The 27,523-nt window shown below is 46.1% G+C and overlaps 2 long non-coding RNA genes across 2 annotated transcripts in view; both read left to right on the top strand.

Moving 5' to 3' along the window:
- The window catches only part of LOC146892123 (uncharacterized), a 29,278-nt gene extending 4,201 nt beyond the window's left edge, over positions 1 to 25,077 (top strand). The window contains exons 2-4 of the long non-coding RNA XR_015005246.2: positions 15,918 to 16,035; positions 23,314 to 23,484; positions 23,772 to 25,077. This is a non-coding gene — a long non-coding RNA (uncharacterized LOC146892123). The remainder of the gene's footprint in view (positions 1 to 15,917; positions 16,036 to 23,313; positions 23,485 to 23,771) is intronic.
- Positions 25,078 to 25,223: 146 nt separating this feature from the next.
- On the top strand, positions 25,224 to 27,150 carry LOC146892122 (uncharacterized). Its single transcript, XR_015005247.1, has 2 exons — positions 25,224 to 25,740; positions 26,786 to 27,150. It is a non-coding gene; the product is annotated as an uncharacterized LOC146892122 (long non-coding RNA).
- Positions 27,151 to 27,523: the final 373 nt, after the last annotated feature.

Here is a 27,523-nt window from a genome sequence, read left to right as displayed (position 1 = left end):
AATTGCTATGATAAACTTGAAGTAGCAATGGATGAATTGTGTGGAGATTGCTATACTTGAGTTAAGTAACTTGCTTTTTAAGATCTTGGCACAGTGGCACATACATTGCTGCCTTGTAGACAGCACCAATTATTCTTATTGTTATTATTTTATCATTATTATCATCATTATCATCATCATCATCATCATCATCAGATGTTGCTGACTTCAGCTAAGGGGAGTATGAGGAGAAAAAAGGTACTTACGGTGTGAAGGAGAGATGAAACGGAAGCCTGAGAAGTTCATTACACAAAGGCTTGGTTCTCCAACTGATGGAACATAAATCAACGTCCAGGTCAAAGCTGGGCATTGTGAGACACACTAGCGCTTGCAATGAGATGTACAGATCATGTGTTCATTGTGTCGGTGGGGGTCTGTGTAGCCAAAGTCGGCACACAAAATTGTGAGCTGTCTTTTCCAGCTTGCTCTACAGAGCCCCTAAGTGGCTAGTGAATGATGACTGTGCCATGCTAACTGATGGGGTGTGAGTTTCTGTGTCTCACAGTTTAGGCTATTTTGCTTTTAGTTTTTGTACAAAACTGTGAGTATTGGTAGGCATAGCTCTGAATAAACAAAAGTCTTGAGGATAAAGGTTTTTAAAAGTATAAAGGAATTCTGAGATTAAAAATTTCCAACAAACAACAACAACAAAAACAAATGCGGGCAACTTGTGTAACGGAAAGACCCTCAGGTCAAGTTAGCATGTTTCCTCGGGTATTTGTGTCTGCTCTCAGTGTACGCACTGACTCTCTTCTCATTTGGTGACTGTCGTGACCTGGAGAGCGGCTAAGGAAATTGTCCAGGGTCACATGGCTGGCAAGCAACAGATGTAGAATCTGAACCTTTTGTATCTTGTTTTCCAGGCTGTGTCTGAAGAGTCTGCAGCCTTGGGGTTCAAGGGATATTAAACTTCACAGGGAAATTCTGCCTTGGGATGGGAGAAGCTGGTGTTCTGAGGCAAACGCCCAGTACTTTCTCAGAAATCACTTTTGGGTTATGAATCTCTAGTTGACTGATGGCAGCCAAAAGCTGAACCCATGATCTAGTCCATAATATTCCAAAAGATCTTGCTTGACACTCCCAGCTCTTTCAAAGAGTGGTTTGTTGGCTGCCCTAAGTCCTTGACCTCATTAGATTTATGGTTGGAGCCTAGGGGAGCTGGCTAGCATGCTGCGAATTACTGGGCTAGGCCACATTAATCACAAACTCCCTCCCAAGGAAATCTCGGGGCAAGAGAAGAAGCCAACCAGGTTATTGCAGGGCCCACCACGGGATAGCAGCTTTTCTGGGTAACACTGCCTCTAGTTTTTTAAAAAGAAAATGAAGGGCAATATTAAGGGTGGTTATAGTCACTATCTTAAAAAAATAGTAAAAAAGACTATGAGAAGAAATCCAAAGAGTGATGGGTTATGAAAAATTGATTTAGACTTATCTGAACTATAGTTCTTTCAGTTCTACCCCCCAAATCTTTTACATGTAAAAGATTTTACACAGGAGACCTCTGTCCTGCAGACATCCGTTGGCTCACACATCAAGCCTTGCACAAGCCAGCTTTGCTCTTTATTTCATAAGGGAACTGGGACACAGACTCTGCTCTGCCTGAGCCCATGGTGAGTTAGTTCATGGCACAGACAACCGGGTTCTCCCTTCTCCTGATGTTCCTAGTATCTAAATCTCAAGATCGGTAAAAGAATCAAAAAGAGGGGGAGAGCAGGGCAGTTACTGAAGACTCAGCTACTCTGCCAGCAGTTCTCAAAAAAGGGGGGACATTTATGTCTACTTTGAAGTCTTTCGAAGTCTCTAAGTTTAGTACTACACCCCCTCTGTTTTATCACCTTCTCTTATTCTAAGGCAATATGGAGTGAAGTCTTCTATGGCCATTTTGTCCTTAAACTGAAGGCTGTTTGGCTACTTCTGAGCTACACTTTCAATTCAGAGAGAAGGAGGAACATGACTGATTGTGTTTTCTGTTATCTGTTATTGTAGCAAATGCTTGTGTTAGCTGCTGTCTGTTACTGTAGCAAATGCTTGTGTTAGCTGCTGTCTGTTCCTGCAGGGAATATTCAACACAATGGATTTATAAAGAGAAAAGGTTTGAAATAATTTCAGAGGCTTTAGTTGTGCTAGAACAGCATAGTTACCTCATGGTGGTTGGGAAGCAAAACCCAGAGGCAGAGATCACACTCCTAGTCAGAGGCATTCCTATGTCCAGAATCTTCCAGGAGGCCCCATGTATGAAAGGTTCTATTGTTTTCCTAGCAACAAGCCAAGGGCATGTCTTTTTAACACAAGGGATTTGGGGAGCCATCACAGATCCAAACTGCAGCAATGCACCTCACATCGTTTCTTCTTTGCAGGTTAGTGATAAGGTTTGAATATATTACCTCCATACTTATGTGTTAAAATCTCAGTCCCCAGAGTTATAGGTTAATGGTATTTGTGGAGCTTGAGAGATGGCCCAGTTTGAAAAGGACTTCTTGGGAATGTAGTAGGGCCTAAATTCAGGATAGCCATTTAAAAGCCAGGCATGGAGGTGTGTCTGTAATCCCAACTCTGGAGGCATGGAGGTAGGAGGATCTCTAGTGGTCATCTGGCAATTAGCACACACACACACACACACACACACACACACACACACACACGGTACTGGGAAATGGGGTCTTTGGGAAGAAGTTAGATTAGATGAGGGTGAGAGGATGAGGTCCCATGAGGGCACGAAAAGACCTTGCTGCCTGAGCTAACACGCTTGCTCCATTTTGCCGTGTGACACCTTCCACACACTTACCAGAGGCGAACAGATGCAAGCAGCATGTCTTTGATCTTCCGGCCTCCAGAACTATGATAGACAGAAGTTTCTATTCTTTACACGTTGTGTAGTCTCAAGTATCTCTGTATAGCAATGGAAACTAAGAAAGGGAGAGTGAGCTCTGCGCTGTGCGCACCGGAGTGGCAAGTGTGAATCCCAGCCCTTGTGGCCTAACCTGGACCTTGAATGCAGACAGTCCTTTGAGAGCTTCCTGTAGCCATGTTGTCACCAGGCAGGACAGACCTTACCTGGTCTGATTTTTTTTTTTTTTAAGCTATTTCTTAGGACTTTAATGGGGAGTTAATGGGAACCTGCGGGGTAACTTTCCATTTCATTTTCACACAAACCACAACCTACACTTCTGTCATACAGCATATGCCTCATGTGAAGGTAAATGGCTCCTTCTGCAATCAGAGATCAGTGAGATACAAATGTTCTAGTTTTCATGCTGAGGAAACTCAGCTGACCAGACGAGGCACAACAACAGCCGTCGGGTAGTGGTGGCACAATCCTTTAATCCCAGCACTTGGGAGGCTGATGCAGGAGGATCTCTGTGAGTTTGAGTCCAGTCTGGTCTACAAAGTAAGTTCCAGGACATCCAGGACTGTGGCAAGAGAAACCCTGTCTCAAAAAACAAAACAAAATAAAAACAGAAAACAATAATAACAGCTAGAAAAACACAACAAAAACAACCCCAAACCACATGTAACTCGCCTGGGCTCTTCCGCACCTCTAAGCAGTGCTGTGCACTAAAGGAGCTGAGCATGCTGGGTAAGGGAATGACCATGACTGTGATTGTGTCATATACACATGGTTCCATTTTTAACCAGGTTTGACCAAAATGTATCTCTGAAGGTCAGGTGGCTGGGGGCTGACAGGATGATTCAGGTCCTTGGTCATTCACCAGGCGGAGCAGAAGTATAATTCCAGTCCCCACGATAAGCTCAGGAGCCCATAGACCTGCCAGGAGAAACTTGAAGTCTACATGAGTGCGCTTCAGGCAGTTTCCTGGAGTAGGGTCAACCCCCAGCATGACGTCCACCCTTCCTGAAGAGCCCAAGACACTGCTTGCTCTCCACTACTCCAATCCTGATTCTGGCCTGACCCCTCTTGCTGTGGGAGTTCCTTTAGCTCCTTCAGCCAATCACCGCTGAGTTACCAGCCCATTGGGGCGTGGTCTCTCTCCCTTTAAAAAAAAGCAACGGCCCTGGACTCCTTTCCTGTTCGCGCGGAGGGGCTGTTGTCTGGGACGGTAATCTGTAAGTTTTTTCCCCTTTGAATAAATAACCATTCTATTAATCATAATTCCAAACTGGTGTGGGATTGTCTGTGACTTACGCCTTCACCCTCTTGCACAAATTCCTTCCTTCTGGATTAGTTTTGGATTAGCTTGGTCTTTGTGAGCTACTGAGACCCGTGTTGACTTGAGGTGGCAATGAAAAGCTTAATTAGTATGGAGGGGACTGTGCAAATGAATCAAGTTAATAGGCATTTACTGAGCGCCTACCACGGGCCAGACTGTATGCACATCCTTGACTCCCATTCCAAGAAAATGTGGGCGAGTCCTTGGAAGCGGCCACATGGCCAGTGTATGAGGGTTTTCTTCCTGAGTGTGTAGCTTGCTTTCACTCACCAAGTGTTGGGGCATTTATTTGTGTCTCATTAAACAACCCTGTTGCTGTCTCCATTTTTAAAAAAGGTTTATGTTTATTGTTTTTAATTATGTATATTCATGTATGTTTATGTGTGAGTATGTGCACATGAGTAAATACACATGGAGGCCAGAAGGGGGCATGAGATCCCCCAGAACTAGAGTTACAGGCAGCTGTGAGCTGCCTGATGTGGGTACTGGGAACTGAACTCGGATTCTTTACAAGTTCTTAACTGCTAAGTCATCTCTACAGTTTATTCTACAGAATCTCAGAGCAATGGGGGGTGGGGGGACGTCTTTCCTAAAGTCATGAGGCTAATAATTAAACTTGGGACACATGCAGTCACAGCTGATTGTTGGTTGAGAACCCCTCAGCTGAAATGTTGCAAGTTTAGTTTTCCGACTTGGGGATATTTTATACATTTCACCAGTCGAGCATCCTAACTTGAAAATATACAACTTGAAACACTCCCAGATAAGGGAGCCTGTTTGACACCATGCCAATACCACACATTTCAGATTTGGGAAGATCTTAGGTTTTGTACTGTTTCATATTTCTGAGTATTAAGACTGCTCAGTTCAAGTCCCTTCTGTTTGGGAATAAGCCATAAGGCCACACATGGAACCTCCATCTCACCTCCTGCCTTTCTGCAGGATTTCTGTGACCACGCCCATCAGACCAAGCATAGCTCAGCTCCTCAGAGGTTGGCAACTCTGGAGACCCCCTGAGCACAGCCCAGCTCCACAAAGATAAGGGCAAAGGGAGCCGCTTTTCAGAGGGTAACCCCTCATTTCACCAAGATGTTATTTTTTGCTGCTGAAATGGTGGGGGTTCTGGCTTTGCTATCCTGAACCCTGTATTGAAAGGGCAGATTCAAAGGCCTTCAGCCTACTTGGTTCTCAGCTCGATTGGGCCCAGCTGAAGCCACCTTGCTTAACACTGGCCATCACTAAATTGCAGAAGAAGGGCTTTGCTGCTTTCTGTGTCTCAGCTGTCAAAATATCTCGAGTTTTCGTGTCCCTCCCTGTCCATCCAGCGCTGGCAGACATGACATTTCATAAGGAAAAGACTGAAAATGGACCAGGGTTTCAATGCAAAAATTCCACCAGGTCTGCAATAATGTGGAGGAAATCTGTTTAGCAGATCTGTTTGGGGGCAGGGAAACCGAGTAAAGGAGTAAGGCCTTTCCTGTGTAATGTTTCTTCCAGGGCCTGGTCATCAGAGAGAAACGTTCTAGGTGAGGGCGGGGGAGGGTGGGAGAGAGCGGTGATGTGTTTTCCTGTGAAGATGAGCATTTTCCCTCTTCCTCGGGGACCGTGGTAGCCTTTTTTTTTTCTTTTTTTCCTATATATAACAGCTCACAGGGGACAGCTGTGAGGGGACAGCTCACAGGGGACAGCTGTGAGGTCCTTGATGGCTCTTTTTTTTTTTTTCTTTAATTCTGTTCCCAAAAGGGCCTTAGTGGGTTGCAGCCAATCCCGCAGCTAGCCCATATTATCTGTTCAGCCTTGGATGACTATGTAGGGCCTCTTTCTTAAAAGTGAAAAAGCAATTGGTTTGTTCTGAGGACACTTTTTTTTTTTAAATTTATTTTTCATTTTACATACCAACCCCAGTTCCTCCTCCCTCCCCTCCTCCCACCGTCCTGCCTTCCCTCTTCCCACCCTCCTATCCACTCCTCAGAGGGGTAAGGCCTTCCTTGGGGAGTCAACAAAGTCTGGCATACCAAGTTGAGGCAGGACCAAGCCCCTTCTTGCTGTATCAAGGCTGAGCAAAGTATCCCACCAAAAGGAATGGGATCCAAAAACAAACAAACAAACAAACAAACACCCAGTCCATGCACCTGGATCCTGATGCATTCAGAAGGTCTAGTTCAGTCCTATGCAGGTTCCCCAGAGTCTAGGAGCTCCCACTAGTTCGGGCCAGCTGTGGTTTTCCCCAACATGCTCTTAAACCCTCCCCCCCCTTCATATAACCCCTCTTCCCTCTGTTCAGCTGACCTCCAGAAGCTCAGCCCAGGCTTGACTGTGGGTCACTGCATCTGCTTCCATCAGTTACCGGATGTAGGTTCTCTGATGACATTTAGGGTAGGAGGACACTGATCTTCACCATGCAACTTCGATGGGGAACTAGCCTAAGAGGCCGCTGGAACATGTCTGTATTTTGCTTCTGAGCCCTGAAGTGATAGGAAAAGCTGCAATAAGACAATTCCCATGACGAAGGAGCAGATTCTAAGGGCTTCTAGAAATGTTGATACACTCCCGAAATACTATGAACTAGCACAAGGTTGGAGTGTCAGGGAAGTGTGGGGCAGAAAACTCCAAGACAAAGCAGACTTGCAGGATCCTTGCCAAAGTCAGTGCTGGTTCAGGAACCCACCAAAGTCACTGACCTTCAGCTGCTCCGGTGTGATTGGGTTTAATGAGGACGTGGTTTTCCTAGTGGCACTTCTAAAGGGCAGGCCAGCTGGTGGCGGAGATGAGAATGTTTTCAGAGCGCTGGGACTGACGGCCTACGGGGTCCACTAAGGGAAGAGGGAGAAGTTAACAACTCAGTTATGCACTCAGTTGCCTGGAGGGACTGGGGCATGAGTGGCAGGTCAAGGTGAGTCCCACAGGAAGAGATGGCCAGAAAGAGTGAGATGCTGAAGGAAGCTTCAGGCCTTGGTGAGGTCGTGGGTGTAACCGAGGAGCTGCTGTCTGGAATGGACTAGAGGAGGTTAACGCCATGCATGACCCCTGAATAAAATGAAAAGCGGAACCAAGCAACCTTAAAACCCATCGCCACCACCACTGGTCATAGACACTTTCAGAGGAATGTGCCTAAAGCTAAACAACCCAAGGACATCGAGGATACAAAGATTAGAGAAGTTATGGTCAAGGAAATAAAGTGCTCTGATGTAGATTGCTGGTAAAGATGTGACAGGGACCGGCACCAGGGAACAGGCGCTACCCTACCGTCCCTAGAGAAGACGTAACCAAGGTGCGTCCAACCTTGCAACCTCTGCTCCCAACAATGCAGATCTGAAACACAGAGGTCAACGTATTTAAGAGAACAGATATAGATCCTTTTGCAGCCACAGTGGGGAATATTGTGAGCTCAGGCTAGAATGGGTAAGATTCACAGATGACCACTGTACATTTTTCAAGATGGGTGAATTTATTATTTATGTCTGAGTGTTTGGCCTGCGTGTCTCTCTGTGCATCACGTGTGTGCAGTGCCCACAGAGAGCAGAAAAGGGTGTTGGTTCCCTGAGGTGGTTGTGCACTGCCATGTAGGTGCTGGGAACAGAATGAAGCAGAGGAAGTCCTGCAGTAATTTCACTGGGCTCCCCCTCATCTGGCCTTGATTTGTCACTGTTGATGGATGAGGCAGATGCCCCAGTGTTTTATGTTCCCATCTACGGGACTCCAGCTCTAAGTTAATCTCCAGACAGACTTGGCGTCTTCCCCCGGTTCTTCATATATTGCTTCATATGTCTGTTTTCTTGTCTTTGATGGCTACTCCATTCCCGAACTCTCATTTCCTCCCCTCCCAAGTTTTGGCCAGCCTGATTTTGGATTTTTTTTTTTAAAGATGCATCCAGTGTTGTTGTTTTTTTTTTCTCACAGCCTCATTTGCATTCTCATCTATTTTGGGTCTTCCCTGGGATGCGGTACATGTGTTCTATTTCCTGTCTTCGGAAGCTGCAGCTTCAGAATGTGTCTGGGTTGGAGGCTAGTCATTTAACTTTTAACTTTTTTCATCTAATATGGAATATTTTGACCTATGCGGTGGACACTGGGCATGGTTGATGGTGGATTTGTCTTCAGGGGACAGAGACTAGAGATAATTTTCCAGCATCCTGCATCTTGGGGACTTGGCATTGCAGCATGGGTAGGATGTAGATAGTTAACACATATGTCCCCCAGCTTTTCGTCGTCAAGGCAAAGGGCAGAGAAGTGTCTACTCTCCTTTCAGCCCCTTTTCTTTGTCTTTTCACGTTAATAGTATTTTATTATATTCAGCCATATGCATGCATTATGAGTGTTTAACAAATGCTTTTTGATGTGTCTGTGTCCTGATTTACACACAAGACAATTCTATGACTTCAGAGGTCATGTTTCTTCAAGTGAGCTACTATCTCAAGTTTCCCAATGCCAGGCTGTGACTGGCCTGCTCTGCACTATAAATTGGTCTTTGATGCTTAAGAACTTAGGACTAAGTGGAGCTTGCATGGGTGTTCTTTGCTTACACTGTAGGTCATTCAGGATATTTTGAAATTCATGTCATGTTGTATATCTTCACATTCTATTATCTAAAAATAAAAAATTAATTACATGTGTGTGTGTGTATGTGTGTGTGTGTGTGTGGAGTGTGTGCTGGGGAGTGGTATGTGCACAAGAGTGCAGTTGCCTATATAGATCAGAGAGGGCACAGGATCTTCTGGAGTTGGAGTTACAGGTAGGTGTGAGTTGCCGGATGTGGGTGCTGGGAATTGAACCTGGGTCGTCTGCAGTAGCAGGAGCTCCATCTTAACCACGGAACATCTCTCCAGTCCACTGTGTTTTTCATTGTTCAATGATATTCCATTTTATATGGACATACCACAGTTTACCCATTTTTCTATTAAGGGTGTTGGGCTGTTGCCAATTTTTTCTTTGTTTGAATAAAATGGTTATTTATATATGAAGCTTTTTGGTGATTGAGCTCCTGCATCAGTTTTTCTTGGAATATGTCAGGTAGGGTTGTACCATTGCAAGATCCCAGATTCAAGTTAGTCAGAAAGCTGAGTTGTTTTCAAATGATTATACAATGCAGTGCATACCATGGCTAACACTTAGTTGACTCGGCTTGAATTTTAATCCCTCTGTTGGATGAGTAGGTGCGTCTCCTCTGTTGGACAAGTAGGTGCGTCTCCTCTGTTGGATGAGTAGGTGCATCTCCTCTGTTGGATGAGTAGGTACATCTTGGGTGGCTTTGCTTTGTATTTCTGTGATAACCGGTGGTGCTGAACATGTTTTAATATTCGTATGACAATTTAAATACTTTCTTTTTTTTTTTGAGGCATCTGTCCAAGTCTTTAACAAATTTTCACTGAGTTATTTGAATTTCAAACCTGTAATTTACATTTGAAAAATCTGAATATGCCTCAGCTAAGAGCCAAATATATCCCTGCATTGCCATGGACTTTCAAATTTAAGGCCTGTCTATTTTTGATTTTGTTTTTCAGACAGGGTCTTACTAGATAGCCCTGGCTGGCCTAGAAATCATGTTATAGACCAGACTGGCCTTCAACTCACAGAGATATCTGCCTGCCGTTGCCTGCTGAGTACTGAGGTAAAAGGTGTGTGCTACCATGTCCAGTTCAAATTCACTATCTTAATCAATTCAATCAGCTATTGATCTCAATCCATTTTCGCACTTGGTAGAATAAGAAACCTAGGTGCACAGACACTGCAAACCTCCCTTAAGGCGAAGCTTCACACCCTGAAGCCCCAGGCCTCTACGTAGGAGACGGTGCTGAAAGGAGAGCTCGGCAAGAGAGCACACCATACCCACTCAACTTGATCCTGCCTTTTACAAAAGTGTTTATTTACATATGCCTTACAAGGCACGGATCCTGCAGAATTCCACGGTCTCACCTCATCGCTGTGTGTGATGTGTGACTGTCACCATGCCACATTTCCACTGTGAAGTCTGTCGTTGTCATCCCACCCCAGTTCCTTCTTGGAGCAGCCATGAGTCTGCTTCTGTCGCCGGAGATCAGCTCGTCCTAGACTTTCCATAAGGACTGACTGATGCAATCCATGATCTCCTGTGACTGGTTTCTTTTGATCCCAGCTTCATTTAAAACCCTTGGGAAAAGATTGTGCACAGTTCTGTGCTTCCTGGATGTTTCCTGTTCTGTCCCCTTGGGGGCAGATGTGACTGAGCTCCAGAGAGAAGTGGGGTGTCTGTTAGTTCTAGGTCTTATTTTTCTGGAGAGTAGGATTCTCGTTATCTTCCCCCCTCCCAATACTTTTCTATACTAAAAAATTAGGTTAAACCTAACAATCACATGTGCTTGTGGGGCAAAGTGTCCTATTGAGAACACACATAATTGTCAACTCAGGAGACCTGGAATGTCTCTCACATCAAACTCTATTTATTTTGGCTTCCTTCAAAAATCAACCCCCAACAAGCCTCCTGACACCCGGCGCTCACTCTCCTTCCTCATGCTCCGACTGAGTATGAAGTATTGGGAAGACACAGAGGAGACAGAGTGCAGTTGGCATGCACCCTCCTCCGAAGGTTGCTGGGCTGAGGCTGAGGGTTGTAAAGAAATGTTTACTGCGTTAAGTGAGCCCCTGAGATTTAGACCTATTTACCCCGGCAACTAATCTTGTTTACTTAGACTACCAAGACACTAAAAACACTCTTTGAAAGCCTGCAATTGCTTTAAAACTATGGGCCACTCTCCTGGACTGGACATAAAGAACTCTAGTTCCTTTCGGATAAGGCCATGGGTGCGGTGGTGGGAGAGAAAACGTTCTGCTACTTCCAGGCAGCTTCCAGACAGATCTTTCCTAACTGTTCAGACTTTAAGCACTTGAAAAGAGCCAGAGAGGAAATTATTTTTATTTTAAATTATGTGTATGTGTGTGCCTCTGTGTGGGTGTGTGCAGAGGTGTGCACGTGTGCGCAGGTGCCCACAAAGATCAGAAGAAGGTCCCCTGGAGTTACAAATGGCTGTGAGCTGCCTGACGTTGGTGCTGGGAGCAGAACTCAGATCCTCTGAAAGAGCAAACAGGACACGTTCTTACCCAGTGAGCCATCTCTCCAGGCCCCATACAGGTCATCCTTAAGGAATAAATCACACATGTCCAAAACCATTTATGAACATTTTTAGAGCAAATTCCTCAAGATTCCCTGTCATTCGCTGTCTTTGCTCTTCCCTCCCAGCACACAGGGGCTCCACAGGAAGCCCCAGGAGTGGTGCTGTGTGCATCGTAGAGCACAGAGTGAATTATAAAAATCTGTGCTGTTGTAAAGATCAAAACGTCTACCCATCTGGGATAAATAAATCCCATCACAGAATTTATGAGGGGGTTATCTTGAATTATGTGCTGGGTGTTGGGTTTGGCACGTAATAAGTATAAATGATCCTCTCAGGACAGTAGATTAGCATCCAGCAGAGAAAAAAGCCAGGCATCTGTGGAATTTAAATGGGAAGATGCCCTATCCCTACAGAGAGAACAGAGCTCCCAACACCAGGAAACAAAGTCGAATCCTTGTTTTTAAGCTTGGTATGGTCTCCTCCCAGAAGGGAAAGAGCTGATTTATCTCCCTATGGCTTAGAGCACAAGTCTGACTCTCTGGATACATTCAGTTCTAGGTCTTTCCACAAAAGTTTATTTGCTGTGTCCCAGGTGAGTTGCACCAGGGTGACTTGTGGACCCGTTTGTCCAATCCTAAAGAGAGGTGGAAGGAGACCCTCTATCCACGCACACCCTCCCAAACAGCTTCATCTTCATTTCCATCCATACAACTCTTCCAGCTGCCTCTGAGCTGGGAATATGCAGCAAGGGGAATGCAAAGACCTACCGCCCTCTTTGATGCTAACACACTTCAACAGGTGTCCTGGGCAAACTGCCCTGCAGACTGCGTGAGAGTCAAAGGCATAAAGGCACCTTTGAATCTTCTCAGGTCGATCAAATCTCCCTGAAACAGGGAAGGAACTTGCAGGAGAGCTCACAGTCAGCGGAAGATGACCTAGAAATAAGGCGTCCCTGAGAGGGCAGATGGATGTTTTACCAGGAGTTCGGGTGTGGCTATGGCTTTTGAGGCTTACAAAGACCCAGCGTGGCACTGACGATGGCCCTTACTGACACTGTGTGTGGAACTATTCAGGGGAGGTGCTTTACAACCAGCTTACCTCAACCTGTGTGGTTTAAGTTTACAAGAGGCTTCTTCTGGTCTCTTCCCCCTTTCTGGCTGTGATGGTGTTTTTTGTGTGTATGGGTATTCTACCTGCACGTGCAACTGTGTGTGTATGGGTATTCTACCTGCATGTGTGTCTGTGCACCATCTGTGTACCTGGTCTCTACAGAGGCTGGAGGAGGCCATTGCATCTCCTGGAACTGGAGCTACGGATGGCTCTAAGCTACTGTGTGGGTGCTGGTAACCAAACCGAGGTCCTCTGGAAGAGCAGCCATTGCTCTTACCCAGTGAGCCATCTCTCCAGAGCCCATTCCTCTGTTTCTTTACTAACTGATTTTAACCTCAGGATATGCAGTATGCCCAGTCAGTGCTGCAGGCTCAGTTGTTTGGTCCCCTGAACTGTGGTCTGTTCAGCACAGCTGAGTGCTGGAGGGGGAGTGCTTGGTTCATTTAGTTCACCTGGGAGAAGGGTGCGGCCTGAGGTTGAACATCATTTCAGGGGTTCACCAAACTGAAAACCTAGCTACATGGTGGGGTTGGTGACGTGGTGATGTTGGTGACGTGGTGAGGTTGGTGACATGGTGAGGTTGGTGACGTGGTGAAGTTGGTGACGTGGTGAGGTTGGTGACGTGGTGATGTTGGTGACGTAGTGAAGTTGGTGACATGGTGAGGTTGGTGATGTGGTGAGGTTGGTGACGTGGTGAGGTTGGTGACACGGTGATGTTGGTGACATGGTGATGTTGGTGACATGGTGATGTTGGTGACATGGTGAGGTTGGTGAAGTGGTAAGGTTGACAACGTGGTGAGGTTGGTGATGTGGTGAGGTTGGCAATTTTCATCTGGAACCAGATGTGAGGGCCTGTGGTGAATCTGGAGGACACAGGCTGTGTTTGGCAGTGACAGCCAAATCCATCTGGAAACTTTCGCAGAAAGCATAGCGAGACCCTAAAACCTGAAGTGAAGTGGGGCTTGTTTCCTTGCAACACGAACCCCACCACTGGTTCCTTATGTCCTACAGATGTGAGACCAAGTGCTTAAAAACATTATAAATCCTGTAGATTATTAGCTACACACAAGCACACATGGATCCTGGGTCTACCCATCAGGTCTTTCCTCAGTTACCCCTCTATGGACTTGGTCAGCTGTGTGGACTCTCGAAATGGCACCAGCTTTCACATTGCTTGCGTGACTTGTGACATGTAAAATATTAACATGTAAAACAAAAGTCTTCGAGTGGAAGTAGGTGGCACAGACGCGTCACCTCCGACGAAGATACTCTTCACTCCTTTCTTCCGTCAACTCTCCGGGATCAGGACTGGCAATTACAAAGAACAGCCCACATTTGCTGACCATGCTCAGGTTGTGGGGACTCTCTGCCACTGTTCCTCAGTCCTCACTGTTAGGAGATGCCACCCAGGAGCATGGGCCTGGGTGCTGGCACTGCTTTCAGTGGGAATCCCTTGGGCTGTACTAGAAACCACACTGTGCCTGTCTGCAGGCACCTTAGGACATCTCTCCACCACAGAGGTAATGTCCCATCGTTCCTGGCATTTTCATAAGAAGAAAACTGAACCTCGAAGAACTGGATCTCCTGGCAACACAGCAGAGCTGATGTAGAGAACAGAGGGTAAGGGTCTGACAATCTCTGCTTTTCCGCATGCAGTTCATGGCCCAGATGTTAGGGGCCTCCTGGACCTAAGATGGGGCTGGAAACACCCCCTCTACACATGAGAAATGATGTGCCTGAGGGGCAGAGCTGGCTGCCCCAGGCCAGGCTGGAAGGAGCACAGCAGCCGCTAGGTCTGTGGGAGGAGCATACGGGGGAGAAGACAGACAGCTCACTCATTCCCCTTCACTTTTTGTTCATTTTCTGGCTCCACAGCATAGATGCAGATAAGATCTGGGTAGACCCACCCTCCTGCCTCCAGAGTATCACATTCCCGCACTGTGGATGAATGTTTTCTCCTGGGCTGGAACATAGGCTGCTGGAGATTGTGTTTACATTTTTCTCTTATCTCAGGCAGCCTCTTTTGGTCTCGCTCCTCTGTGTGTTCTGTTGGATAAACTTTGCTATTCGAATCTTCCCGTGGTCCATAGGACTGACCGTTCACCTTCGCTGAACCTCTACACTTTCCTTTCCATAAGACATGTGAGTTGTGCCTGAAAGCCTGCTTGTGTAAATCCCTCCCTCCTGGTCAACACTGAGATGTCTCCTCCATCCTCCCTGGTAGAGAGAAGATGTCTCCTCCATCCTCCCTGGTGTGCTGAGATGTCTCCTCCAAACTTCCTGGTGCTGCTGAGATGTCCATTACATTCATTAACTTGCTGGGTGGGGACCAGTGTTATGAGTCTACCACCCTTCATGAGAATACTTTTATCCCAAAATCTTGCAATCCTGAGCTCATCTTTCCCTTCCTAATAACAAATGCTCCTCTGTCAGTTTATAGAACGTTGAAGAAACATTGGCTTTAGTCTTAACAATACAGAAACCATTTTTTTTTTTTTGCTCCAAGCCCCAGAACAGTGTTTTGAGGAATTTTCTTTTTTAAAAAACAGAACAAAGAAAAATTGCAATAGCCAAGTTTCTTGGCTCTTACTGTTTCCTTTCAGGCCCTAAATGGTAACCAGACATGAACTTAAATTCCTTCTTACCCATAGCTGCCTTCCCCTTCCCTTTTTTCTCTGGCGATTCATTATTTTCTCCAAATTAAAGCATTCTGGTTGGAATGCTGGAGCATAAAGAGACAGTGCAGCAGGGAGTTCCCGTTGCTCAGAGGGATCACATCGCAGGGAAGCCTTCCTTGCCAGTCTCTGATAGGATTAATTGTCTGAAGGGAGCATGCTTCTATTAGTTAGATAAATTTTAAAAGGAAGTCTTCCCACATCACCCATGATAGTGAGGTGGATAAACAATGTCTTAGGATATTTTAGAGGCTCCCATATCTAAGTCTGGAACCATGCTCCCAGGCTGAGGTTTGAGAGTTCCGGGACAAAGCAGAAGCTGACTGATCCCTGCTTTCTCAGACCTGACAAGAGAGTGGATGTGACAGGATATTAACAGTCAGAAGAAGAAGTGAACTTCCATCTCCTCTACGGGTACATGGGAAGAGGGGAAGCTTGTCCCTTCTAGGAGTGTTGTGCTGTGGACGCGCTAACACAAGGTTTCTCCCAGAAAAGGCCATGGTGTTGGCTGGGAGCGAATTTCGTATATGCTTGAGAGTAGAGGATGGCGTGCGCAGAAGCCACAGGATGCGGGAGGAAATTGCACAGGCATGAGAAGACATGAAGAGGAGATGGGGTTCTGAGTGTGGGATGCAGAATAGAGAGAGGGGCCGCTGGAACCAATGGGCCAGAATGACAGAGTGTTCTTTATCCCCAGACCCAGCGGTGTCACCTCCACTGAGCAGTGACCTGATGACCATTGCAGTCTAAAGGACCCCTCCTGTTCCAGTGCAGACAACAGATGTTTTCAGAAGAACAGAAGGGATTCATTCTAACATTGACTGTCTCTTATGTAGCATAGGTCTTGGCCCCTCTGAAGCAGTGAGATGTTCCTGTTCTCTGAGAGCTCAGTCTGTGAGTGAAGACAGACCCTGAGCGGGCACATCGAGAGAGAAGAGGCCAGGCCCCATGGTGGTGAGCACACTGGGGAATATCAATAGTGAAACAGGAGCAATGAAGAAGCGCCCTGGCATGGGGACTTTTATAATGGGGTCCTATTAGGTATCAGGAAAGCCTCTTACAGGAGACAGGGGTGTCCAACCTAGAGCCAAGCTCATTGCCTCTGAGTCCTTCACATTCCGGTCCTCAGACATGATGTCTCTGGGGATGCTGCTTCTGCCCACTCTTCTCCTTGGCCTTTGTGTCATTCCTGTGCAGCTGGACTTGAAAGAAATTCAAGAACACCTAGCTCAATTCCCAGACAGGGACTGCTGCTCCGACTGGGAGCTATCCCAGGCTCCTGGTTAGGTTTTCAGTCCCCCACCCCATATTTGGCCCTTCCATCTGTGCTGAGTCCCTGCATACTGGTCCCTGACCACTTTCATCTCTGGGTTTATGGAGACTCCAAATACCTGCAGAAAATGATTAATGATCCATTTTATTTCCTGGCATCTCCTAATGCAAAAAGTCTTGGACAGCAACCAATTTAATTTAGACTCTAGAAACAGCCATTTTTTCATCCTGGCTAATATTAACGATATTTTTAAATGCCTGAAGCATTAAGCAAATTTAAGACCCTCAAATAACATTTTTCCATGTATAGAGTTGCATTGAGCGAAAAATCCAGATTGAAAATAATATATGAGAAAACGATTCTTCTTTCTCCTTTGTTTACTTAAAATTTGAAAAATTTATAAGACATTTATTGTTTAAACTTATGAAAATATTTTTTCATAATTGAATTTTGTTGCCTATAATTTAACCTAGAATACAGTTTCCTGGAGATGAAAATATTTTAGAAAGAAACGGTGTAGCTAAACTAAGGCAGACCAGCTGCGCAGGTTCCTAGGGTGTTCTCTGACCCGCCAGCTCTCTTTATTTTTATATTTTTAAAGGTCTATTTTATTTTATGTATATAACTGCTTTACCTTGTATTCATGTACGTGTACCATGTTTGTGCAGTACCTTCAGGTGCCAGAAGAGGGCATCAGGCCCTCAATAATTGTGGCTACAGGTCATTGTTGAGATGTTGTATAGGAGCTGGGAACTGAACCTGGGTCCTCTGCTCAGCCATCTCCCAGTTGTCTCTGTAGCTCCTTCCAGCTCTTTTTATGTAATTAATTTCTGAGAGAAAAATCAGGCGTGTCTGGGTCATAAAGGTCCCTAGATACTAAAAATGTAGGAAGAAATTTTATCTGGGTAGAAAGAAATCTATCAGAAAATCTTTGATGCAGCCCTCTGTAGAAAGACTTTCTGTGTCTCCCTTCTCTTCTGGGTGACCCAGATGTTTCATGAACTCAGTTTGCAGAGATAAAATCGATGTGCAGGAAAATGAGCTAAGCTTCTTCGGTTCAAACAGATAAGTCCCCATGGCTGTCATACGCTGAGAGGACATTCTGTATGGCATACTGCTTGGACAGAGCCAGTGTAGGGAGCCCACCTGGGAACACTGGAATTCATGTTTGACTCTCGCCAGATGCTTCATTTTCCTCTTATGTGATCTGAAGAGGTCAAAGTAACACGTGAACTTTTAAGATTCTCCAGGTTGGTCCTTTCTCAGCAATGCCACAGAAATTCCAATGCTGAGATTCATGAGCCTGGCTCTGTGGCAGTGACTGCGGGAAGCTGGCACACTAAAGATCCAGTGGATGAGCTTTCTCTTTCTCCGGCTGCTGGACAAACACAACACTGTGTTTCTATTCTCTTACGATTTTGGAAACCAGAAGTTCAAAGTCAGGGTGTCAGAGAACGTTAATCTCCCCTGAAGGAGCTAGATGCAAATACAGTCCTCTCTTCTAGTACCGAGTAGCTTCCAGCTGTGGCTTGCAGCTGTTCCGCACTTTGTGCTCTGCATCCTTGGTCCTGTTGTGTCCTTGTGTCTGTCTTTGTCCCTTTGCCTTTCTCCTTTAAGAGTGCAGGTAACTAGCTGCAGTTTAGGGCCATTGAAATGATTCCATAAGGCCTCACCACACATAATCTTAGATACAGTCGTGCTTTCAAATAACTCATTTTTACCTTAAGGAAGGTCCCAGTCCTTAGGACCATCAGTGACCTTACCGTTCTAGTCCTGGGTCCATTGTGATGTGCTACAGGAAAAGCCGGCAGGCAGGGGGCCAGCGGATGAGTGTCTGCTTGCTCACCAGATCTGGGTAACCGGACTCTACAGAACAAACGGCTGAGCAAGACCCACAGCGACCACAGCGCCATGATTGCTGCTGAGTTTGTTTATGAGAGCAAAGAAAGCGGCCATGTTGGGGAGCCATGGTGGTTTTCACATCCTGGAAGCTATGTAGAAACAGCTAAGCAGGAATGCATTCCCTGGGCGTGCAAACTGATTTCACGTTCAAAAGGACCACAAGGCATGAACAATGAAAAAAGAAATCTTCCCAGGCTTAAGACTATGAAATGGCTTTCACAAGTTCTTGATTTGGCCAGTTGGGGACAAAGGAACATGCCACTGTGATGTTCTGACTGATTTTCCCGGCATTTGGGCTGCTGAGGACACACAGGAAATGAAGCACATGGCTACGGTTACTGAACCTTGCGCTGGGGCAGGTTTCCCTTCCTAACCTCCATAGGCCAGGAAGGGAAAGCAGTAATGGTGTCTCAGTTCCCAGAGTGCAGTTCTGTTGTTCACCGCTTTAGGTTTAGAGCACAGCAGGATGCCCTTCTGAAGGTGTTCTCCGTCAAACCAGGTCTTCTCTTCTTCCGTGGCAACGCTCATGAGAGAAGCTCCAGTTAGTCAGCTTCACTGTCTTGGGACTCTTGAGAAATGGCAGTGATGTCCTCCTGGTCATCAAAAGCTCCCAATCCCCAGCCTACTGCTTTCTTTTCAATGAGTCGCGCGTCTCTGGTGAATCTCTGTAGAGACGGTGGATCTGGTGGATCTGGTGGATTTGGTGGATCTCTGTAGGTTACGCCCTGGGACAACCTGTCTTGACTTGATCAATGGATAAAGCGTATCTTCTCTTTGCCCAAAAGTCTAGGAACTCATTCCAGGATATAATATGTAGCAAAACTCGTGACTACTTGCCTTTCTATGACAGCCTTAGACAAGATCACTTCTAAGGATCTGCTGGCGTTTGAACCTTTTATCTCTTCTTGCGGATATTGTGTAGGCATTGCTCCTGTCTAGGAGATTCCTTTCTAGACCTGTTCTTCTGAGCACACTTCCTCGTATATCCAAGCGTGTGCAGTAGTGGTCCAGTGTCTTGGCATCACCGCACTGATCTTGGGATTGAATAGCTACCATACCCAGATTAGTGCTAATTTGATTGGTTTGCTAATAATTTACTGATTGAACTTATTGAAGCCTTCCAAATGTTTAGAAAGTTGTGTACACCCAACTCATATAGATGGAATTATCTTTGGGCCACCAGCCCATAGAAAATGACGTGGAGACTGCTTATTAGCCATGAAGGCTCAACCTTAGCTTAGACTTGTTCCTAATTAGTTCTTATAACTTAAATTAACCCGTATTTAAAATCTACATTCCTTATGTGACTCAGTTACCTTTCCTCTGTTCTGCTGCCCATCCTGCTTCCTCCTCGCCTCGCTGGCGACCCTGCCTTTCTTCCTCCCTGAGACCTCCCTGTCCCAACTTCTTCCTGCCTAGCTGTTGGCCATTCAGCTCTTTGTTAAACCAACCACCGTGACACATCTTCACACAGAATAAAGGAATATTCTGCAGCAAACTCAGACATCATTCTGCGATAAAATAATCTCTTCGGCTTTCTCCCTTCAGCCTTTTACTCTGAGCCTCTCTCAATCACTGGAACAGAAACCAGACCTGACTTTCCCTCTGTAGGACTCTTCTACCAGGCTCCGGGATTGCAAATTGCTGACTTCCCTCTCCTCTCCTCTCCTCTCCTCTCCTCTCCTCTCCTCTCCTCTCCTCTCCTCTCCTCTCCTCTCCTCTTCTCTCCTCTCCTCTCCTCTTCTCCCCTTCCTTCCCCTTTCCTCTTCTTCTCTCCTTCCCTCCCCTCCAATCTCCCCTCTTCTTCCCTCTCTTCCCCTTCCCTTTCCTCCCCTCTCACATTTTCTTCTTGTGGTGCTAGAATTCAAACCCAGGGCCTTGTGCGTGCTAAGAAAATGTTCTACCAATGAGCTATATCTCTACCCCTTATTTTTTTGAGACAAGGTTTTGCTATGTAGGTTAGGCTGCCCTTGAACTTACTATGTAGGGCCAATCTGTCCCTAAACTCATAATTTTCTTGTCTTTGCTTCCCAAGTTACAGGTGTATTCTATCACACATGCCTTTATTACTATGATTTTTCAGCTGAAGCTCCAGAAAGAGTCTGTGTGTGAGAAGCCTTATAAAATAATAATAATAATAATAATAATAATAATAATAATAATAATAATAATAAATGAGACAGGGTCTCACCATGTAGTGTTTATTGCCCTTGAACTCACAGGGATCCCCTTACCACTTCCCTCTGTGTGCTGGAATTAAAGGCTGCATTTGGAAGAGCATTTACCAGGCAAAAAAGTGTATTCATGATTGGCATTTCTCCCCAAGACTAAAAGAGAGACTTTCCAAATCTCCTCTTCTGGTGGAGGAATCAGCAGGTAGATTGGGCCATTCGATACCTATATGTCTTGGCCCGCTCCTATTGCTCATAAATAATTATTCATGGTGCCCTGCTGTGGTTGGAACATGAATGATCCCAAAAGTACATGTGTGGAATTTTACTCCCCAGTGCAATTGTGCCAAAAGTGGGGACTTTAAGAAATGTGTAGATCAAGTCTCCAGTCTCATAAATAGGTCAGGGCTGTTTGTGGGAGTCGGATTGTTAGAAAGTCTTCCCCTGCTGATAAGTGAAGAGAGAGAAAGATGGCCTCTCCAGATGCGGCCCCATGACCTTGGCTTGCCCAGTCTCCAGAGCCGTGAACCAGACAAGTTCCAGCACTGTCAAGTCATTCAGCCTGCAGAACTTTGCGAAAACAGAAAAATCAACAAAGGCAGGCCCCTTTTATTTTCGAAGCTCTTTGTATGGACAATAAATTTTATTATCACTCTAGTAGAAAAAGTTTGAGAAGTTCTCATCTGATAGAATCTTCAAATGAGGACCCCAGTTGTCCCTGTCATCAAGGTGCGTATGAGGATGGACGTTTGGGTTAGCAGAACAGCAAATATGCAAACTGTCATAGTCAAGATCAAGCACGGTCAGCTGCTCAGTGCTGGAGAAGGCCTTGTATCCCGCAGTTCTAAAGGGCCTGGGAGAAAATGGTGTATGACAAGAAGCAAATACAATTAAAAGAAATACTTCAAAAAGAACGTAAGAACTGGGATAGAGGAGAGATCTGAGAACGTGACTTATGGACCCAGATGGCCATTGAACTCATGAATCCACAGCAACTGTGGTTACTGCTCCAAGACTGAGCCTGTCAACCTTCCAGCGTGAGCGGAGGAGGGGCCCGCGAGGGCTGACTTCTAGCTGAGGAGCTACTGTGCCGCTGATTTTAGTCAGCTAGTAACGAGCTCTACACTTTGATTCAAAGCGAAAATTATTGACAATCTCGGGAATATTAGAATGCAATCAAATTATCATACAACAAACTTTTACAATTTATATAGTTATCTCAAGAGGGTTCTAGAACTAAAGACAATGGTATAATAAGTAAGGTGGCCCTTGGAAACAATAAAGAAATGGAGGGAAGGAGGAAAGGAAGTGTGGAGGAAGGGAAGGAGGGAGGGAAAGAAGGAAGGGGGAAGGGAAGGAAGAGAGGAAGCAAGGAAGGAAGGAGGAAGGAAGGGAAGGAAGGAAGGATGGCAGGTGGGAGGGACAGAGGGGGGGAGACACTTAGATATTCCCATGAACAGCACTGGAAATCTGCAGCAAAGGCAAGAAGTTTAGTGATCTGCTCTTCGCCCTTCAAATGTAGTGTTCTGTTGACACACTCTCTGGTAGGTTTCCTCCCTCAATCAGCTTACTTGTTTCTGTGCTGTACACATTAAACAACCTGTTTCTAACCTGGTTATGACTTCTGAGAGATTAGGGGTGCATAGCCAAAGCACAGTTACGGAAGTCCACGCAGCTCCCACATCTGCTGGGATTACACTGTTGGTCCTGTCTTGACCCTGGCCTCGTCTGTTTCTGAGAACCATTGGTCACCTTTGACCCACATGTACTGACCTGTGCAATAACATGTTGAAACATGTGGTCAGTCATCAGTTTTCTTCAGCTGGCATATGAGCACCTATGATTCAGACGCCTGAGCACTTCTGGCAGCCAACACTCTAGGGGCTGGCAAGCCAAGTGGTTTGACAGCCATTGCTAGAGGACTTCCCTCCCTCTACGATCTTACCCTGAATTTTGACATAAGAGTCACCTCACTCCTCCACCTACCCTGAAAACAAAACAAAAGGTGATGTTTGGTTCTCAGTGTTGTCCCTGAGCCTCCAGGGCCAGGAGCCTCTGATAGATCTGTCCGAAGGCCTTTCTTCCCCGTGGGCACAAATCCCCAGGTTTTTATTTCCTTTGGTTTTATAGGTGCCTCAGCCTGCTGCCTGCATTCTTCTGTGGTCGGCTCACCCCTCAGCGATTCCCGGAGGCTTACTAATCTCCACCACACCACGTTTTATGAGGCTTGAGTTGTGCCCGCTCTCTGCTGCTTTTGTTTCTTCTTGCGTGGAAATGATTCGCTTTTCCCTTTCAGAAGCCTTGATGTTCGGTGTCTTAACCTGGTCTGAAAACAGAGAAAAGAAACTTCACGCCCTAGCTATCAGAGAGTCTGATGTCCAAAACCTGAAGGGATCAGCTTGGGTCTAGGCCTGAACCGTGCTGTGGCTTATCACTATGTCTGGCTCCCAGAACCCACACTGTTGTTTTCCTGGGACCTGCTGGAGTTCTGTTCTGAGGAGCATCTTTCCACAGACGGCAGCTGTATTTCTGTCTGACATAGTTTCTAACATCTGTCTTCATCGTTCTAAGATGGTTTGCACATGTCCATTGTTTTTTCCTGCAGTCCCACTCAGGATACTGGACATGTGGCTGCATCCCGATAGGAGATTCTCAGGAAATATTCTTTGTTCAAAAAGGACGTGTCCATAGTCATCTGTACAGCTTGGTTCAAGGGAACAGGAGAGTTACCCCAAAAACTTCTATCCTATTGGCCTGCTAGGGCATTTAAACCCCAATTGTCAGGCCACGCTTGTTTACCCGTGGCACGTGGGTTTCTCAGAATTGAAGTTAGCCTACAGAAGTCATTTAGCTATTCACCTTTAAGTGTGCTTTTCTGTCTTCCAGTTTCAAGACCCATATATGTGAGTGTGGATCATGGACATTAAACATTTTTGAACAAGCTAATCAAGTTCTGAGAAAGGGAGCCCTATGCTCCTGACTCTGCCAGTGGTTGTGGTGGCCTTCCTGGGATTAACCTCACTCAGCCTAACCTCTTTGGGAAGCTCCAGAGAGCAGGTAAGGCAAGGAAAGAGGGAATGTGAAGGACGTGGGTCACCCGACCCCGTGACTCTCCTTTGTGTGGTCCCCAGGGTCTGGGGAAAAGAGTGACAGAAAAAGCCCCAGGTTCTTGACCTATGGTTTAAAATTTGCTTTTCATTTCCTTTTTGGTAAGAGCCTTATTGAGATATAATCATCACACTATGCAATTTACCCACTTAAAGTGTATAATCAAGTGGGCAGTTCGCCTGTGCCCAATGTACAATGATCAAGGTACTAAATAAACCCATACTTTCTCAAAACAGCGATAAGGAGTGCCCAGCTCGGTGGCTTCACACCTCTACAGTCTGTCCAGTGGACTCTGATCACATTTCCTGTCCTCGGCGTCCTCCCTAGAAGGTCCTCAACCACCACCGTTCATACATTCCCTTCTCAGCCCTCAGGTGCGTTCTTCTAACTGGTGGTCTTTCCCCTCCACCCTTCCTTCACGTCTCCCTTCTCATTTTAGCTCCTCCCAGGCAGGACAGCACCTGTCCTCACAGGTCCTCAGTTTCCAGGACTCAAGACTGCTGTGGTCTGAATACGGAATGTTCCCTGCATGTCCAAGTGCTGACTGTTTGGTCCTCAGCTAATGGCTCCATTTTGAGAGGTTTTGGAAACTTCAGGAGATGGGGCCTGGGAGAAGAATGTGTGCGCTCTCCCAGGTTACACCTGACTCCCAGGATGCTCTTTGCTCTCTGCTTCCTTCCTTCCTCCTCTTCCACAAGTTCCCTGGTGTTCCAGCCAAGCTCACGGTATACTTGACAAACCCCTGGAAACTGTGAACAAAATAAGTTCTCCCAGCCGCCTGCTGTTTGGCTACAGCAATGGTAATGGTTACAAAGGCAGTTCAGCGTCAGGGATAGAAAGGCAGAGCAGGAGAGGGCCGTGGAAAGAAAAGTGACCGTTGTCTTAACCAGATGTGTCTCTTTCGGTGAGCTGCTGTCAGGGTTCCCACGAGATGGCAGAGGGGAAGACAGGACATTGGACCCCAGGATGCTGGGAGTTGTGCCCTCACCTTCTGTGTGAGCTGGAGAAATGACACGCCTTCTCTGAACCCACGAGGCTGCGACACCTCTGGTCCTTATAGCTCTGCCCCCGAGGATGCTGCTGAGCCCTCTGTCTGCTGTGGAGCCAGTGTCTCTAGCTGCCTGCCCCACAGACTGCAGATCTCCTTTCCCCACTCACCATACCCAACACACACTCTTATGAGGATGGAATTTCCTAACGCCTGGGGTCTCAGGCCCATGTGGCAGAAGAAAGGGCAGAAGGAAAGCTGTGCTTTTGGGTGTGCAATGAGCCAGCACTAAATTAGTGTGAAAGCCTTGTCTGCAAGTTTACAAACACACAATTACAGCTCGCACAGTTATCTAAATCCACTTTCTTGCCTTATAATTTTATGGTTAGAAGCATTACAGTTGTTTTTAGATTTTCATTATAACTACGGTAGCCACAGATGGAACCCAATAGTGTTTGCTTATTTGTGTAGCAAATTACACCCCTCAGCGAGCTCCACTGTGTAATTTGCACGGGGCGTATATTCTAAAAAAAATAAAAAGAGTATACATTGGTCTCAGGGTCTCCTTCTTTAATTCTATTGTCTTCCCAAATCAGCACTTGAGAGTACAATTTAAGAAACAAACTGTACATCAGCCGATGTTAGATTACACGCATACCGGAGGAGGAACAGCTGAGTCAGACGTCCAGTTCCCCACATAGCCCGGTAATGAGGAGGGAGTCAGCTGACTTCACTTATTATTTACCACAGACTGAACTCTGGCATCTTATTCTCTTTGTTATCTTGGCACAAGCTCGGGCCATCCGGGAAAGAAGAGCCTCCTTCAGTCGGCCTCCAGGCAGGTCTGTGGGGCATTTTCTTGATTAATGAACGATGTGGAAAGACCCAGCAAATGTAGGTGATAACAACCTTGGCCATGGCCCTGGGTTGTGTAAGAAAGCAGGCTGAAAAGGCCAGGGGCTCAGCCAGTCAGCGTTGTTCCTCTGTGGTTTTGCTTCTGCTCCTCCCTCCAGGTTCCTGCCTGAGTTCCGCCCTGCCTTCCCGCCTTGATGGATCATGATCGGGATGCGCAAACCACATAAACCCCTTCCTTCACAGGCTGCTTTGGGTCAGCAAGCAGCAAACTAGGGCAGTCACTTGTGGATGATCCTAGAGGAGGAACCTGGAGTCAGAAACCCCAGAGTCACTAAACTCCTTAGTTCCATGTATCCAACAAGGTGGGGCTTTTCTTTGTTTTGTTGTAATTGTTTTGCATTTCTTACCTTTTGGCTGGATCGTTGCTCTTGATGTCTTCGAGGTCCATCCATGTTGTAGCGTGTGTCATGATCTCCCTCATTGCTAAAGCTGAGTAATCTTCCATAGTATGTATTGCTGCATTTTTTTCTTGGTTTTTTGAGACAGGGTTTCTCTGTAGCTTTGGAACCTGTCCTGGCACTGGCTCTATAGACTAGACTGGCCTTTAACTCACAGAGTTCCGCCTGCCTCTGCCTCCCAAGTGCTGGGATTAAAGGCGTGCACCACCACCACCCAACTGTGCTGCATTTTTGAATGCACACATCCTCTGATGGACACTTAATGGCTTCTCTCTCTTAGCTATTGTATATAATACTTCTGTGAACATGGGTGTGCAATATCTTTTTGGGGTTACATTTTCAGTTCTTTTGGGTCAATACCCAGAGAAGAACTACTATATCGTGCATATGAATATACAAACTAACATTGTATTTGCCCGAGGAAGGGCACACTAGTTTCAGTAGTGGCTGCACATTTTAACATTTCTCCACATCCTCACCAGTATTGGCCTTTTTGTCATCCCAATGGCCCACAGGCGTAGTTCGTGAGTTCTCTCTCCTCTGGCAGTTGGCGGCATGAGCATCTTTCTGCATGCCTGCTGTCTGTTTGTGCAGACTGGAGAATGTTCTAGCCCTTTTCTCGGCTTTAGTGTTGTTGCTGTTATCCGTTCTCTGGACATTCTGGATATGATATCTTCTCAGATACAAGATTTACAAATATTTTCTCTCATTCTGGCCTTGAGTTTTGGCCAGAAAGCACACTCAGTCCGTGCTCTATAAATCGCAAGATATCACACAGGCAAATCATTTTCTGAGTTGTACTGAGTTCAAACAAGAAGGCATCAGAAACGGCTCCACGGGGTTGGAATTTTGCCTCAAAACATATTAGAAGTATCTTGAGGGGCAGCAAGTGCTGTCCTTCCCAGCAGGTTAATTTTCTTTTCTTTTCTTTTTTTTTTTTTTGTTCAAGATAACTTTCTGCCATTGGCATGAACAGAATTTGGATGAATTCCTTTGGCTCGACAGTGGAAATTCCTTTTGTGAGGGAGGACCACTGCCAGAGGGGCCAGCTGAGCAGGGGTCCAGACAACAGGACCTTGAGCGCCTCTGAAGAGGACAAATCCTTCTCTGTGGTCTTTTCTGGTCTTTCTCAACAACCGCCGAGCTCCCCTTGAGACTCTTCTTGCTGTACCCACTCAGGGATTTTGCTGTAGAGAATTTTATCCATCCTTGCTACTTCTCCGTTGGTTTCCTACATGGAGCAAACATGTCTTAGGAAGTGGTAAAGCTGGATTCGCTCAAAAGGAATTAAAAATAAGCAGTACATGTAGAAAACTGGGTGGAATGATAGTTTTTCTTCCTAAACAATGAAATATATTCAGTAAATGTTCAGTTCCTATGCCACATCTAGACCTTTCTAGAGTCCAGTTGAGCTCAGATGACCACGAAGGGCTCTCTAAATGACATCGGCATTGCTTACAGGTCACACATCAAAGTGGGGTGAGGCTCACAGCAGGGGTCTCATTCCTGCTGTAGCCCAAAGGTTGACTTGGCCAGGACTCAGGAGCCTTTACCCCCGACCTGAGAAGGTGAGGGGAGAGGTCCTAGTCATCCTTCTGAAAATTCCCCATGGAAACTCCCACCTTTGTCCTCTGTGCTTCTGCAGCTCAGAAATCAGAGGTCTTAGAAGTCTCTTGGGACTGGCAGA

The sequence above is a fragment of the Myodes glareolus genome, chromosome 14, assembly GCF_982192425.1.
Source record: "Myodes glareolus chromosome 14, mMyoGla1.1, whole genome shotgun sequence".
NCBI classification, from domain to species: Eukaryota; Metazoa; Chordata; class Mammalia; order Rodentia; family Cricetidae; genus Myodes; species Myodes glareolus.
Note: the sequence above shows the minus strand (reverse complement) of the source record. Positions and strands in the feature narration are given on the sequence as shown.